Source organism: Felis catus, chromosome A1 (genome assembly GCF_018350175.1).
Source record: "Felis catus isolate Fca126 chromosome A1, F.catus_Fca126_mat1.0, whole genome shotgun sequence".
NCBI lineage: Eukaryota > Metazoa > Chordata > Mammalia > Carnivora > Felidae > Felis > Felis catus.
The window spans coordinates 113,333,063-113,350,857 of NC_058368.1; the positions used below are offsets into that span (position 1 = coordinate 113,333,063).

Below are 17,795 nucleotides of genomic sequence, written 5' to 3' on the forward strand. Positions count from 1 at the left end.
AAAAGAACGCAGAGCACTACTTGGCTTCCCTAGGAAACAGCCAGTACCTCTCCAACTGGTTAGGCTCACAGGGAATAAAGAGAACGAAGGCGTCCATCTCAGGTAAAGGTTCACAGCGTACAATGCTAAATAAGAAATGGCCTTTTATGTCTTTCCAAATGCGTAGGGTAATATCCAAAATCACCACAGAGCACTGGAGGGCTTACTTTACTCATGGTAAATGCAAATTTAACGGCTAACATAATAAAAGTATTCATCCGAAATGACATCTTGGCATCCCAAGGGTCCACAAAGACTCGCCCCCTCAGCAGAACGCCACCTCCCCAGGCTTTCTGACTCCTACCTAGGGTGCCTCTGCCCCAGTGCAGCACTCCTAGGCCCTCTCAGCTGCTCACATGCTCTTCCTAGGTAGGAAGGCAGAGTAACCATCTAGTGAGCACATAGGCATGGTGTATGTGAGGCCCAGCCTCTTCCTGTCTGGAGCAAGCGAGGAGTGAATGCTTTCACTTCCACCATCCCAAACCTGAGTTTCACACACTCTTTCCCCCAGAGGATGCCTGTGGTTGCCTCTAGCCTGGGACTGAGTGGAGGCACCCGCTTAATTCTCAGGTTCAGTGTTAAAGCCCAAAGGCCCAATCTCCTCTTGTCAACCCTTGGTCACCAACGGTGGCAGTATTTTGGCCACTTTCGGCCAGTTTCGCTCTTTCTTCCACTCTTATTCTCAAGTCTCAACTGATTCAGAGCACAAGCAAGAAAGGACGTTTGCAGGTGCAAGAGAGCACAACAATTTAATAGCATTTTTAGCAACCTGACATTAAGGAATAAGCAACCGACTCAGAGAGGTTAAATAACACGTAAAGGTTCACGAAAGCCATAAAGGGAGGATTCAAAGCTGTGTCTGACTACAGGGCTAGATATTTGCTGGTCCCACAGCAGTGTTTCTGCCATAGGAATGGGCTTCTGAGAGCAGACAGGCTGTACTGTTACTCCATGTCGCTACCGGCCTCGGTCTCAGTTGTCTGACCATCATTCCTTTTCCACCCGTAAAATTCTCAGGATCAAGACCTGTGTGTAATCAGCCTTGTGCAAAGGCCTATGGGCCTAGAACCGTGTTTCCATCCAGGGGAGGCTCAAAGGAAGAGGAGACTGGCCAAGTTTACTGAGCACCCAACTTTGTGTACAGTTCTTACCAGGGGCCACAGGGAAGCTTTTAAAAGAATGAAAAGAGGGAAAACACAAATGCAAACTTGTGACCAGGCCACTGGCTTTTGCAAAGCAGCACATGTGAGTTCAGATGAACACTGGCTCGTGGTGAGGGCGGAGCTACTCGGTCGCCATATGGATTGCAGACTTAGGGCCAGAGTGCTTCCAACCTGGTCCTGATTGCACTGGAGTCACTCGGTGCAACTCCAACTGTCACCCACACAGCGGCTACCTGTGTGGAGAGAGAGAAACAGACAAGCCGACAGGGAGATGACTTCCGCTCAATGCAACTGCCTTTTGTACAGATTTGTTAGGCGTCCAGGACGTGCCCAGTGTGGTAGCAGCAGGGGTGGGGACGGTATGAAAGGGGGCCATGGCCCAGACCTCCAACTTCAACAGACTTAACGAGAAGGCAAAAGAGAGCACGTCCTTCTAAAGCCATGTGGCCAGATATATATGTTTTCACTCATATGTGGACCTTGAGAAACTTAACAGAAGACCATGGGGGAGAGGAAGGGGGAAAAAAGTTACAAACGGAGAGTGAGGGAGGCAAACCATAAGAGACTCTTAAAAACTGAGAATAAACTGAGGGTTGATGGGGGGTGCGAGGGAGGGGAAAGTGGGTGATGGGCATGGAGGAGGGCACTTGTTGGGATGAGCACTGGGTGTTGTATGGAAGCCAATTTGACAATAAATTATATTAAAATAAAATAAAATAAAATAAAATAAAATAAAATAAAGCCATGTGGCTAGGATTGTGAAGGGAGGCAGGAGTCATGTGTACATAGAGATACAGCACAAGAAAAAGACCCACAGGAGTGGGATGTGCCTGCTGACCGCTTGATGGACAGAAGATAAGCCAAGAGGAAGGCAGGAAGGGGGCAGGTGGGTCACCTGTGTCAGAAAGCTCTTCTCAAATAGTGCAGCCTGTGAACACGTGCCTGGGGCTAGAGAGAAGACTACTGTGGCCAGTCCGGCCTCCTTCCACTGCCCCAGTGCTCTGGAACAATCCTGTTTAAGACAAGCAGTTCTCCAACTATTTTCTCAACAGAACTCCTAAAGCTCATTTAGGGGAAACGATACATTTGTACGTGAAAATGCATTTTATAAAGGCAAAACTTAATACATTTATTATCAAGCCTTATCCCCCTGTTACTATGATCACCTGTTTGTATCTGTGACAGGTGTCATACTCTTCCCAAACATTCTCCGGTCACCCTGAAAGACGAATCTATGCTTCGTGGGAAATGGGCTTCCCCTCCCTGGTGACATCAGTCCTGGCCACATAGCTTGTTCTGCCAGTGAACCGTGAGTAGGCGTGACAGGCCAGGTTTGAGCAGAGGTTTCAAGGACCACTTCTTGGTTTCATCACCCCTGTTACTCTTCCCTCTACCATGAAAAGGACATGGGACAGATAAGGGCTGCTCCTCTGGCCTGAGACACAGAGGGCATGGGACCAGAGCTGCAGCTAACCCACGGCTAACATGCAACATGAGCCAGGAATTAATGTTTGGTCTCGTAAGCCACTGATGTTTAGAGATCCTTTGTTACTACACATAATTTACTAAAAGGTAACAGCGTTGACTTCCTACTAGGCCATGAGGTACTTATCAGCTGGAAAAGGTCTAAGTCACTGTGTTAGCCCTGGCATGTAGTAGGTGTTCAGTAAATAGCTGCTAAATGGCAAAGACAGAAGGTGGTGTTGCCCACTGTGCTGCTCTAAACCTGTTCTGGGGCCACCAGGAGTGACCAATCTGCTTGCACAAGGAACACGGGTGCTGCAGCTCCGTATTCGGGATCTCCACGGTGAAGCATCCTTGACCCGCACCTGTCGCCTGAGTCTTCTCTGTGAGTTCCACATCCAGCCCCCGGCCTTGCCGCCTCCCCACTCACCCCCATCTATTGCTGGAGTCGGAAGCTTGTCCATCTGCTTCCCAGCTGCCCCGAACACTCGTTCCCCTGGGTGGCCTGGTCTCGCCTGAGAGCCCCTGTGGACTGTAATTCTAGTAACTCAGCTTCCTTGGCTGGCCGCAGGACCCCCTCTCGTGTACAGCCGCTGTCACAATCTGTGGAGGCAGCCTGGCCTCATCCCTGACCCCAGGGAGGTGCCACCAGAGAAAACAAGATTTATCTGCACCAGTGAAAAATCCATGTTTCAAGGGCACAGATACGCTTTTTTTTTTTATCTCCCGGGACAGTATGTGGCATTTAAATGAAGCTCAAAGGACTACAATTCCATTTTTTATAAAGATCAAAACACGCTATTTAGAGATACCTATAAATGCGTAACTACATATGGGGGGTAGGGTGGCGAATGCCAAGATGGGGGTTACCTCTGGAGCAGGGGCCGGAGAATGGTATCAGATGGGAACCCACAGAAATGCTGCGAAAACGGAGAATGGTTTATTTCACAAGCTTAGTGGTAGATTCTGAGGCTTTTCTTTTGTTTCTGGGCTTGGCAACTGAGATAAATAAGACACGTACATTCATGTGTATCAAATATCTTACGGTAAAATATGAAACAAAGTTTCCATGCTTCTATCAAAGTGACAACCAAGCTCTACCCATGCCTCCCACCTCCCAGGGAAAGTTGCTAAGTGGATTACGTGAGAGTATACCTGAGTACCTGCCGGTGAGGGGACAGGGTACCCAGCTCTGAACCAGAGTCCTGGACTGTCGCTGGGCAGAACATGCTCAAGGCACCTCACACACGTTTCCTTCTCAGAGCGCTTCACGAAAGTGAACCCAGGAGGTGACCCGCCCAGTCTCTCGCCCACCCTCTGTCTCCCCCAGGTTCCTGCTGGGGAAGAAGAGTCACAGATGCCAAAAGGTAGTCACTGCACCGGCTTTACTCACAGGGGCCAGAAATGTCCCCAAGTATAGAGCTTCCTGCTAGATGGGGCTGTACAACCTGACTGAGACCTACACGTCAAGCAGAGGCCTCCAACTCCTTCTCCCAATCTGCAGGAAACACACGCCCGGCAAAGCCCTAGCCATTCACCTGGATACACAAGCGGAGAGAATGCACAGACCTGGCTGGGCTTTGCACACGGGTGCCCTGGGCTGTGCACACACAGATCCTGGAAACACAAGGCAGGTGTGCTGGCCCTTGAGGACAAGGCTGCCAAGAGAACGGGGCCAAGAGAAAAAGAGCCAGCCCATGTTACTTTGCCAATGCAGTGATCCTGTGAACATGCTCCTGACCCAAGAGACACTAGGTTCCCTCCCATCGGGACATAAGCAGCCTTTCTTGGGCAAGAGGAAGCAATGGTCACAGCGTGAGAGTGAAAATCTCCCAGAGAGACATGAGGAGGGAGAAGGAAGTGTCTCCTGACACCACAGAGACATCAGTGGCTCCCTTCCCAAATGACAAGCTTTCAGGATCGCCACACCTTCTCTCTCTTACGGAGTGTCCAAAGCTGGAGTTACAAACTGACAACATGATACATGGTGATTTCTTTGCAGTAAAGACTTTGCAGTAAGCATTTATTCCCTCCCGCCACGTCTGCCCTGCAAGTGCTGGGGCTACAGGCAGTCAGCCGGGCTTTGCTACCCGTGTCAGAACAGGGTCTGCAAAGCGCCAAGTTAAAGAGGATAGACTGGGAGCCTACTTCTTAGAATCTGTGGCTTGGAGGTGGATGAGCAAAATAATAATAACAACAACAACAACAACAACAACAAACACAATAAAACAACAATAAAAACTACAAGTTGACGTTCTTGGGAACTGATCAAGGGGCAGCCAATACCGTGGGGAGAAAAGAGGAGGAAAGAAGTATCAATGAATATTTTGGATTTAGAGGGGAGAGCCCGTCGGTTACTCAAGGCTCCCAAAGAGCCAAGGGTGATGGCATGCCCTGGAGCTCCTCGACCAGAGCAGAGGAAAGACACAGTGAATAAATGTAAAGATTCCTCAGATGGGCACCGCTGCCTGTGGGGGGAGAGCCCTTCCAGCCCTGGCCCATGTGCAAAGTGGGTCTAAGCGGAGAGGAATCACCAATGCCCTGGCCCCCCGCTTGCCCTCTAGAAAAGTTTGCACCTTGTGTTATGCCTTATATCCCTCATAAAAGGTATCTGGGAGTTTTAACCCTCAGTATTCTGCAGGGTCCTTACAGAGATAATCAACTTACAACGAGCTCATAGTGTGGGCCCTAATCCAATACGATTGGCATGCTTTTAAGAAGCGGAAATTTGGACACGGGGGCACACACAAACAGAGGGCAGATGGAGGTGTGCTAAGAGAGCCATCTACAAGGAGTGCCGGAGGCTACTAGAAGCTAAGGAATGGCAGGAGATGGACTGCGGCACACAGCCTCAGAAGGAAGGAAACTTGCCCACACTTTGGCTTCCAATTCCTACCTCCAGGGCTGTGAGATAGTAAATTTCTATTGTTTGAGACACCCAGTTTGGGATACTCCTAGAGCAGCCCTAGCAATGTTTAAAAAGGGATAGCCTCTAAGGAATGGGAATGCTTTTGTGCCAACATGACTCAGTTCTCCTGAAAAGAAAGAAAAGAAAAGGGAAAAGAAAAGAAAAGGGAAAAGAAAAGAAAAGAAAAGAAAAGAAAAGAAAAGAAAAGAAAAGAACACAGAACAGCAGCGTCAGGATGTTGGGCAAGTGGACGTACAGAACTTGGCCAAATTATATCACCTGTGACTCATGAGCAAAAAAGAGCAAGTATGAGAAATTCAAGACTTTATATTGATTTTATGATAATGTAGTTAAATAAATAATTAGCTCTAACTCTTTAAAAGGAGGAGGAGCCTAGAAAATGGGAAATTAACAACTTTTAAACATTGTACGGGAACCCACATTCATACAAACACAAATATAATTATAACTTCCGGAAGCTTCTATACCCCTTGACCTGCTGGGAGAAAAATGCCTTCCCCAGTCATCACAGAAGCAGAGAAGATGGAGGGAGCCCAAGACTTCACAAATGGGCAGAAATATTCAAAATGTTGACCTACTTAAAAATAAACGTGCTAGCAGATTTCCCAACCAATTTTCCCTTCCGTTTTGCATAACACACCAACACGTCGGAATGAGTGAACGTTACTGCAAATGGCCAGTAAATCTTTCTCTGCTAGGATTTGTAAAGCAAAACTAATAACCTCTCTCTGGTTCACTGCTCGCACAGGTCTCCACTGGGTACATTTCTCCACCACACCACACTCTTTGCTTTGCCTTGCATGTTTTGGGTATTATTTTTAACATTTTATTTAAATTGCTTTCTCCAGTCTATTTCATCAACCAATCATCTATTTTTAAACCAGACTGTTGACAGTTCACAGTTGACAATTTTGTTCACAGTTGATGAATTCTGATTTGTTTTTATTCCCCAAAAATCATGTCAAAGGAGGAGGAGGGAGATAATCTTATGGCTCTGTTGGCTTTGATAACTGGGCAGGAATTGAGTGGCTGCTGACTACACATTGTCCCTTGGCAGACGGAAGAACAGCTGTCCGTCTCTGCCCAGGGCTTCCAGATGTCCCTGTGGTCATCTGGAAGGAGTGGTGACGAGAAACAAAAGAAGGGTCTTTGGTCTCATTCAGAGATTTGCCAAACATACATTCATGTACGTGTTTCTTCTTGCATCCAACAAATATTTATTGAGCGCCTACTATGGCCCAGGCCCTGGACTAACGAGACAAAAAAGCTGTTCCCATCAGCATGGCAGGTGCTGATAAGGATGGCAAAGAAACAAAGGGGAGTAAGAGACAGTGAATAATGGGGAGGGAATAGTACATTATATGGGGTGATGAGGAAACTGGCAAGATGATATCCAGGCAGAGCAAAGAATAAAGTGACCCATACAGCCCTCCAGGGGAAGGGAGGGGGATTCCAGGCAAAGGCCCTGAAGTGGAAGATGCTGAGCGCGCATGAGAGTCATCAGGGAAGCCAGTGTGGCTGAAGAGGAACGCGCAGGGAGGAAGAAGATGGATGGATGGATGGATGGATGGATGGATGGATGGATGGATGGAGGCCTGTGTGTGACTCAGGGCTCAGTCTTGGGCTCTCTCCCTCCCCAGCCCACCCCCAAAGACACACACATTTCTCTGAGGTAAGAGTTCCAAAGAAGGCAGAACCCTACACCTCAAAAGCAAGTTGCTAAAAATGTGAAAAAGGAAAAGCTCATCTTTACGGAGGAATGCCAGCTAAATAAATTGAGAAGGAATGCTAGAATTAGAAAATCATTTGGCAACTCCCTGTGTAATAACTGAGTCAGGAAAGGATCATTCGATGTTTATTACAAATGGTGGGTAAAAGTAACTAGGGAACAGGACAGTCACATAGTCTCAAAGTGCCCGCCACAGAACAAACACCTCGTTATTAACCAAGGAAAATGTACATTTTCGATAAAAGGACATGGCAGGCACCCCTTAATGCAGGGACCGAGGGGACAATTCAGCAGCAGAGAGACTGGCTGGCATCAGCTACTTATGCAACTTCTGCGAAAGGAATGACTACACAATTGTGCCTATGAGGGATTGGTGCCAAACACGTTTAATCTCAACCTATTCGTTAGAAAACAAGTCCAAAATTGAAGATGCTTTAGGGGCAGGTGGGTGGCTCAGTTGGTTAACCGTCTGACTTTGGCTCAGGTCATAATCTCGCGGTCCGTGAGTTCGAGCCCCACGTCAGGCTCTGTGCTGACAGCTCAGAGCCTGGAGCTCGCTTTGGATTCTGGGTCTCCCTCTCTCTCTGCCCCTCTCCCGCTCATGCACTGCCTCATTCTGTCTCTCAAAAATAAATAAACGTTAAAATTTTTTTAAAAAGCCATAAACAACAACAAAAAACCCTGAGGCAAGTGGGTCGCTCTTCCAGATTAGAGGAAATTAAATGGATGGAACAAACGCAATGCGTGAGGCTTGAATGGATCTTGAAAAAAATCACAATTATGCAAAGCTATAAAAGACATTCTGTGGGTGGGCAAGGGGGCACTTGGGTAGCACAGTCAGTTAAGCACCCAACTTCAGCTCAGGTCATGATCTCACGGTTTGAGTTCGAGCCCTGCATCGGGCTCTGTGCTGACAGCTCAGATCCTGGAACCTGCTTCGGATTCTGTGTGTGTGTGTGTGTCTCTCTGCCCCTCCCACACTCATGTTCTGTCTCTCTTTCTCAAAAATAAACAAACATTTAAAAAAATTTTTAAAAAAGACATTCTGGGGAAAACTTCTGTGGTTTTAACGAGGATTGCATATTACGTGACATTACTGGATTATTGTTCTCGTAGGTGTAGTAATACCTACTAAAGTGGTCATATAGGAGAATGCCTGTCTCCTTAGAGGTGAGGTTTCTTAGCATCTGTAATTTGTTTTTAAATGGTTCAGGGGAAACGCGTGTATGTTACAGAGAGAGCACAAATTTTGTAAAGTGTTAGCAACTGCCCAATCTCGGTGATAGGTATACAGGTGTTCATTGCATTGTTTTTTTTTTTTTTTTTTAATTCTTCCATACATTTAATAATCACTAAACCAGTATCTGCACATCCTCACCAACACTTGTTATTTCTTGTCTTGTTGACTCTAGCCATTCTGACCAGTGTGAGGTGATAGCTCGTTATGGTTTTGATTTGTATTTCCTTGATTATGAGTGACGTTGAGCACCTTTTCGTGTGTCCGTTGGCCATATGGACATCTTCTTTGAACAAATGTCTATTCAGGTCCTCTGCCCATTTTGTAATTGGATTGTTTTCTGGTGTTGATTTGTACAAGGTCTTTATATATTTTGGATACTCACCCCTAATTGGATATATTATTTGCAAATATCTTCTCCCAACAGCAGATTGCTATGTTGTTTCCCTAATGGTTTCCCTTGCTGTGCAAAAGCTTTGTATTTTAGTGTAGTCCAAATAGTTTCATTTTTCTTTCATTTTCCTTGCCTAAGGAGACTTATCTAGATGTTGGTGGGGATGCAAAATTCGTACAGCCACTGTGGAAAACAGTGTGGAGTTTCCTTAAAAGATTATAAAGTTACCATGGGATGCAGTAAATCCACCTCTGGGTATTTACCCAAGAGAAAACACTAATTTGAAAAGATACATGCATTCCTATGTTTATGTATAATAGCCAAGATATGGAAGCAATCCAAGTGTCCATCAACAGATGGATAAAGAAGATATTATATATGTATAAATATATGAATACTTACACACACATGCACACAAACACAATGGAATAGTACTCAGCCATAAAAAGAACGCGATCTCGCCATCTGCAGCCACGTAGATGGACCTAGAGGGTCTGATACTAAATGAAATAAGTCAGGCAGAGAAAGACAAATGCCATGTAATTTCACTCATATGTGGAATTTAAGAAACAAAATGAACAACAATGAAAAAAAAAGAGGAGAAAAAGATATTCTTAAATACAGAGAACAAACTGGTGGTTACCAGGGGAAAGTCGTGGGGGGATGGGTAAAGTAGGTGAAGGGGATTAAGAGTACACGTGTTGTGGGGCGCCTGGGCGGCTCGGTCTGTTAAGCCTCGGACTCTTGATTTCGGCTCAGATCATGATCTCACCATTCACGAGATCGAGCCCTGTGTCGGGCTCTGTGCTGACAGAGCAGAGCCTGCTTGGGATTCTCTCTCCCTCTCTCTGCCCCTCCCCTGGTCGTGCTCTCTTTCTCTTAAAATAAATAAATACATGAAAAAAGAAGAGTACACTTGTCATGATGAGCACTGAGTAATACACAGAGTTACTGAACCATATTGTGCACCTGAAACTAATATAACACTGGATGCTAATTCTACTTCAATTAAAAAAACAAAAAATTATTAAACCAACAGCAGGAGAAAAGTAAATAAAAATAAATTAAAAAAAAAAAAGCAACTTGCTTTGCCCGGCGGTGCTAGGAAAATTCTTGCGGAAACCAGTCCTATTTGCTGCCCTGAACTGTTGCCCATACGGCGGGCAGGCAGTGTCTATTGCAACGACTTGTCCTCCTGCGCTTCCCCACCAGGGGGCAAGCTCTTTGAGGGCCGTGAGGATCCTGTCTACTACCACTGTCTGTAGGACCCGGCCTGGAATTGGAAAGAGCAGGCCTTCATCAATGATGAAGGTTATTTCTGGAGCACCAATTCTCTTCAGCGACGCAAGCCAGCAACACTGGAACATGAAGGCTACACACAGGTGCACCGGAAGGCAGCATTTCAGATCCGGCAAAGACCCTCGTTCATGTGCACAGGGGAGGCGGAGGCTGGGGGAAAACGCATCTTGTCTTGTGGCCATTCTCTTGAGCAACCTCCTTACTTGCTCTGGCTCTTCTTTGTCTTGTCACCAATTTAGCAAACCCTTTTTCAGCAGAGGAGGCGGCAGATTTCAGTCTAGTTCGAGTACAAACTGTCCCAGGTTTGTGTTAAGAGGCAGAGCTGAGTACACTTCCTCTCATTTGTGTAACGAGACCAGCGGAACGTCCTGCACATGTGAAATGCCAGAGGAAAGGGCAAGGCTCCACATGAGGGAGCCCAAGGAAAAGATGCCAGGCCCCCGGGGCAGGGGTGCAAGGGAGGAGAGCCACCCCACAGGCTACCCATCCTGCCCTGCACATTCACCAGGCTCATCGCTGGGGCCGGCTGCTGTCCCGGGTCCATGCTTTATGCATCCCAACATCACACACACCGGGGGCTTCCCTGCCTCACCTCTGCTGCTTCTCACTTCTGGGACTCTGCCCTGCTGTCCGCTCTGCGTGAAATCCTGTGAGCGCCGGCTAATGTTGGCAAGCTTCACATTCGTGTGGGATTTCCCCCACTATCTAGGATCTGGGGGAGACAGCACAGATGTGGAGGGACTTGAAGTTCCCAGGCCCTGCTTCCTATCAGCCTTCTGGGGAGACCACAGACCCCACGGAGAAACCACTGCCCGGCATGCCCCAGGAGAGGGGGGTCCAGGTGCAGCCTGGCCAAGCATGGCCTGGAAGCAGCAGAGAGTCTCACATCCAGAGAAGCCCTGGACACAGGGGCAGTTAAGGGTCCCTCCTGGTGTCCCCTCATCTTCAGGCCTTTGCTTAGGTGCACCTTCTCATGGAAGGCTTCCTTCTCTTAGCACCCTTGCACAATCATACCCAGCATGTCTGACCTTCTCACACTGTTTTCTTTTTCCATATTATTATATATATATTATATAATATTATATATATTATATAACATATAACATATATAATATATATAATATATTGTATGTTATATTATATATATTATATATGTTATATAATATTGTACATATATTGTACAATATATTGTACATATATTGTACAATATATGTACAATATATTGTACAACACATATTGTATGTTATATTATATATATTATATTTGTTATATGTTATATAATATATATTATATACTTCCATATTATATATATGTATAAATATGTCATTTTCTAACACACTGTATGGATTTCTTGCTTGTTCTATTTGCTGCTTCGTTTCTCTCTTCCTTGCTAGAATTTAAGTTCCATGAGGACAGGGGTCTGTGTTCTGTTCACTGCTATATTGGAAGTGCCAAGCACAGTACCTGGCATGTGCTGGGCGGTAGGTACTCAATGAAACTGCATGGGGTGAAGGAATGACTGAGTGAAAACAACGGCCTGTGTGACTGGCAGACAGTGCCTCCAACCCACCCCCAGTGTCTGAGTATGAATAAGAGTTGAAATGAGGGACAGGGCCCCAGGAAGGAGGCAAAACTCACAAAGTGACGGAGGGCAAGCTTCCTTCCAGCCCTATGGGAAAGGGGCTCCAAGTAGAAACGAAACTGATTTCCTAAACACTCAAGAGGCACACAGACACCTGAGTGTGAGAGTGGAGATTCAGACCTTCTCCTCTTCCCTTCCTGGCTCCTGTTTCCCCTCCAGACAGGCCTCAAGGGGCGCCTCTGTGACCCGGGGCCATTCTCCCTCACCGGGCTCACCACACTGCACGTATTTCTCTGTCTACGAAACTGCCTGGGGAGAAGATATGCATCTCTGTCTAGATGCTAGCATAAGGCAAAAACTTCCTATGTATTTGCTTATTCATGGGATACAGTTTATTTGTTAATGTTTTATTTATTTTGGAGAGAGAGAGAGTGAGAGAGAGAGAGACACGGAAAAAACACAAGTGGGGGAGGGGCAGAGAGAGACGGGGGAGGAGGGTACAGAGGATCCCAAGCTGGCTCTGTGCCTAGAGCAGACAACCCGATGCGGGGCTTGAACTCACAAACCATGAGATCATGACCTGAGCCAAAGCCGGACGCTGAACTGACTGAGCCATCCAGGCGCCCCCATGGGATATACTTCATATAACACTATATGCGAGAGCAGATGTTGGTGGGTTCGTTCTGCAGATGAACAAAGTGAAACCTTGAGAAAACAAACAGCTGCCTCAAGGTCACAAGGCCAGTAAATGGCAGACTTCCTTTTTAATCTAGACCCTTCAAGCTCTCCCTAGTCCACTGGTGTGGTGGGGGTGACTCACACACTTCTCAATACTGAGGGGACTGGCAAAGCCTTTCCGGGCATCCTAGGACGGCTGAATGAAGAGGCAGAAGACACTGCGGGACGGAATGACCCTAGGGCTGGGGAAGCAGAGAAAGGAAAGGAAGGGGTCCCCTGCCAGAAGCTGCCTTGACGCTGAGCTATAGTAAGGAAACGAAGGCAGCCGGCCGCTCCCCCTAACTTACGCCAAGTGAAGCCCTTGCTCGGCAACTGCAGTGGTGTTAGTGATGTTATTCGAAGTCACTGTCACATTAGCTAAGGTAACTTACAGAACTCATGCAGATAAGCCAACAGAATGAAACAAGATGATGTGGGCACCTTCCCTTTGTGTCTGGGAAGCTCACCTGTCCTGGAGGCAGAAGGGCCTGAGGCTCTTCAGGCTAACCCAGTAACTGTCGAATATCATACCGGAGCTCTCCTGGGCAATGTGTATTCAGGAGCTGGCAGTCCAGGGTGGCCCGGCCAGGGTGGCCCGGCCAGGGAGGCCTCCAAGATCAGACCTCTGAACCTGACGCCCACCAAGGGGTAAGCTGCTTGAGGGCATTCTCAAGGGTAAGAACTGGACAACTGGATGCTGTTCACGTTCACACGCCCTAGGGCCAGACCTGAGCCCCACACCTCAAAGTGGATGGAGCAGGCTTGCTGAAATTAATCAGTCACCTTGCCAGCAAGGGGAGGGAGTTAGGGAGCATCACCCCGTTTTACAGATGAGGAGAGAAAAGGTAAGGAAGGAAGGAACACAAAGAACGAAAGTCGGAGAGAGGAAGAGAGGAAGGCAGTGGAGGAAGCACGGCAGAAGGAGACAAGGGAGGGGACCCTGCAAGCGTAGGAAAAAGCAGCAAGCCTCCAGGAGAGACTCCAGGCGGTGCGAGAGGCGGGGTGGAGGCAGGGGCTCGTTCACAGTCTCTCGCCCAGCCTGGCTGTGTGGGCTCAGGCAGCTCTAGGAGAAAGGAAGAGAATGTTCCTGGCTGGCTCCTGCCTAAAATAAAAACGTCTCTGCTGCTATAAATGCCCTTGGGATGCCTGTCTCTCTGGCTGTCCCGGCTTCCTCGGTGGTCCCCTGCCCACGCTAAGCCACCTCTCTGGGCCACGCGTCCCCCCACCACACACCACCGAGGCAGACTGCCTCGCAGACAGGATTCACAGGAGGTGGCATGCGAGTGAAGGCGGCACCTAATTTCCATCAGGACTCTCACCTCTCCAGCTGTGCTGATGGAAGGGGAGAGGCCTTTTGCCCAGGTTCTGCCTGTCTCTGTCAGCCTGAATGGGCATCTGACACAGGACTCCCTCCACCGCCTTCTAGAGGAGAGAGTCTAAGTGATTCGCATCACCCACCCAGGCCTCCTTTTCCTTGTCACTAGATAAAGCCTTCCTGCAGCTGTATGGGAAGGAATGGATAAGTGGGGGTCCCTAGGGCCTGGCAGCAAGCCCTGCCCTGGCACACAGCGGACAACAGATCTGAGTCTGTGCCTCCACTCCTGCCAACCCTGCCCTCATCCCTCCCTTCCCCTGAAAGTTGTCCCACCCCTGAAGGATCTCTGCAAAATGCAAATTTGTGTGATTCTCTGTCCCAGTTCGCGCCCGTTCCTTGTCCCCTGGCGTCCTCAGGGAAGCATGAAGACGTGACCCCAGAAGAGGGCCCTCGTGATCTACAGCCCACAAACCCCTCTAAGCTTGGTCCCTTTGCTTCTCTTCCCAACCCATGCCTGCTCTGTTCTGGCACACGGCCCCCGAAGTGGACCCTTCACACTCTCCCGTGACACGCTCCACCTCCACGCCTTGCTTTGTCTGCAGCCCCCAGGGATCCCGAGGCAGGTTTCCACGAGGTCACCGACCAGCTGTGCCCACCTCCACTGCACGCTGCCCTGCACCGTGATGACTGCTTTCTTGCCCGTCTCCCTTATGACTTCCACAAATATGATGTCGTAATTCACTTGTGTGGCCCAAGTGCCCAGAAAAAGACCTGCGAAAGAACAGGTAGCAAAGAAACGCTGACGGACCAACAGATATTCGGGCAGACGAAAGGACATCCTGCTGCCTGCCAAGCAATCCCACACGGCGCGGGGTCCACGAGCTGCGTCAAGTTGGCCAAAGGAAGGCAGTCGTCTGTCACCAAGATCTCAAGGCTTTGACGTTTCTCGGCCCTGTGGATGGCACCCAGGTTCTCCCAGTCCATCGGACGCAACACCTGCACGGTGCCTCCTACCCAGTCCGATTCTCCCTGCTTATTGGGAATTAGGCCAAAGATGGCCCAGGGCTGACGTTTTCCTCACATGCCCAGACTGAGTTCAAGTCCTTGTTTCTGAGGCCCACCCCCTCAGGTCCTGATCTTACTTCTCCATCAACACTGCTCCAGTCCCTCCACGGCTGGTCCCAGCTCCCCTGCCCAGGCCTTGCTCCACTCTGGTGGCCCCCTCACACGGCAAGCTCTCTCTCCCCCTATCCTAAGCCTCTCCACTTGGGCAATGTTCCCCCAGGACACCCCTGGCCCAGGCACATTTCCAACCCATGCCACTGCCCTTCCACAGGCCCACGCCTGCTCCTCTTGACCTCTAGTATTTCCTTCACAGTTACGACTGAACCGCTAGACTTCAGAGCCTCTGTGTAATATACCTGCGCACCATTCAGAGACGAGCTACGAACACGAAGTGTATCCATATCCCCCACATTGCTGGTAGAAATGGCTTCAAAGTCTTCATGACACACATCATATCCACAATCAGTCATGGAACCAGGGGCTGTGCTACAAGCTTTTCCTACGCTCTCCCCGTTAAATTTCACCCTCAGTTTCACCGCAAGAACTCTGCTGACAGCCGACTTACACATGAAGAAACTCCGGCTCAGAAATGTTGTTTGCCCAGGGAAACCCACCTCTGAGCTGCAGAGTCTGGATTCAAACCCAGGCCATCTGACACTAAGGCTTGCATTCTTAAGGGTTTATACGGTCCCATGTCATGTGTTTAGCAAGCTCATGGGACAGCGGTCCTCTAGGTCAGCCCAGGGCACTTGCAGCAATGACTCTCTCACAAAGAGAGCCAAGCGTAGGGAATCCTCTGCAGACTGTGCTGAGAAGGCGCGCACGTAGTTACATCATTCTGCACGTAGAAAGGCACATGGGTGGTGTCTTTCCCAAGGGTCCCGACAGGGCTCTTGTCGTGGCCCCACTGGTATGTGGGCTCAACGAGAGCAGGGATCTTGGTGTTTTACTGAGGCATCTCAGGTACCTAAAGGAGGGCCCAGAACAGAGGAGATGCTCCTATTTATTCAGCGAAAGAAAAACATGAATGAGGTAGGCAATAAGCCCCCAAAGCCCTACCAGGCCAAAAACGTCACTAATGCAAAGGAAGCTCAGAGGGAACAGAACTCTGTATCAGAGTCATAACCTCTCCAAAGCAGCCAACCAAGGCCCCTTCTGTGGATTCACACTAATCTTCTCCTGGTTCCAAACTCCTAAGAACGCAGGCTCTTAAGTACTTAAGCTTCGGAGTTTCGACAACGCCGAAGCATCTCTCTACGCTGATTCTCCTTTGGAGACCATCCCAAAGCACCCCTGTGGATCCGTCTTCTGAGGGGCAGTTCTGGGCCACCTTCCTCACGCCGTCTGCTGTCTCTGTCATCCTTACCACAGAGGAGAGGCAGGGACTCGGGATTCTTGGATTCTCAAGCGATGACCTCTCTGCATAAAAACCCTCTCTCCTCACCCGTAAGGGAGAAGAAATGCAGACAGCGAAAGGGCAGCAGATTTCTAGGGTGATAAGGAGTCCATCGCGCACCCCCAGTAGCCCCTGACATTCTGCGGAATGAGAAAACAGATACTAGCTAAGCTATCCACCAATTCTTTCCAAAGCTACCACTCCCCAAGGTCAAAAAAAAGCCATTAACATCTCACCTTGGCCCGACATGAGATAAACATCACCAGCCAGGCAGCCTCACTTTCTGTCTGCTCTAGACAATTCCTTCCTCTCTCCGCCTTTACTCACTCTAGAAAAATAAACCCCAAATGCCTTCATGAATAAAGGCTGCATACGCTCAAAAGAGCCAACGAAAATGAAGCTGTGGGTAAAGGTGACCAAAAATGCCAAATCAGACTTTTGACCAAATGCAACAAGATGAAGGTGATTTTTTTTTTCAATAAAACAGTAACTTAAACTTTGAATTACTGCCTGATTTTACTGCTTAGAGATGAGAGAGCCTACAGTGCTGAACGAAAAAGTCATATCACTCAAACAGGATTTTCTTTGCTTGGCATCACCTATGTGAAAAATACATTTAAGTAATAAAATGCCCTTGGCAAGAGTTCATTGTCTGATGATGGAGCTGAGTTGTGGACATGGTGCGGACTGCACAGTCTGTCTTTTTTCCTCTTTTGATGATAGAGTTTCCACCCCCACACAGATCTCATCTCATTTCTCCTGGAATCTGATGAGCTGTCCCATGAGGTTGACTCTTGTGGCCACGCTGCCCCATGAGCGAAGTGCGAGCTGATGGTTCCTAGTGCTTAAGCCATGTCCAGAAATGTCTAGGTCCTGTCATTCATGGGGAACCCCTCTCCTTTCGTACTTTCTACTGAAGCCCAAACGACAGATCCGGTGACTCTGAGATTGCCAACGGCTTGATACTGAGATCACAAGACTGGGTGATATACAGGCATCTGAGGCGGGAATGCAGGTACGTGACTAACTTCTGGGGACGTACAAAAAGATCCAGATCTCAATCCAGGAGGCCAGCCCTGAGGACAAAGGGGGCATGAGACATGCCCGACACTTGCAAAAAGCTGAGTCTTGTGATGAGGTGCCAGGACTCCAACCAGGGGAGTGGGGATAGTTATATAAATGAATTGTCAAGAATCCAAAAAGGAGGGGCAGGAATAGAGACCCGGCTATGAAGAGGTAGGCACTGGGGAAAAGACACCACTGGAAGTCCCTGTGGGGATTGTAAGCGTGAGTGTATTATTTTTTAATCTTTTTTAATATTTATTTTTTTTTGAGAGAGAGAGAGAGAGTGAGAGAGAGAGAAAGAGAACAAACAAGCAAGGGAAGGGCAGAGACAGAGAAAGAGAGAAAGAATCCCAAGCAGGCTATGCACTGACAGCACAGAGCCTGATGCAGGACTTGAACCC

At 48.4% G+C, this 17,795-nt stretch overlaps 1 protein-coding gene across 2 annotated transcripts in view; it reads right to left on the reverse strand.

Moving 5' to 3' along the window:
* The window catches only part of SPOCK1 (SPARC (osteonectin), cwcv and kazal like domains proteoglycan 1), a 519,342-nt gene that overhangs the window by 89,107 nt on the left and 412,440 nt on the right, over positions 1–17,795 (reverse strand). The window lies entirely within an intron of this gene.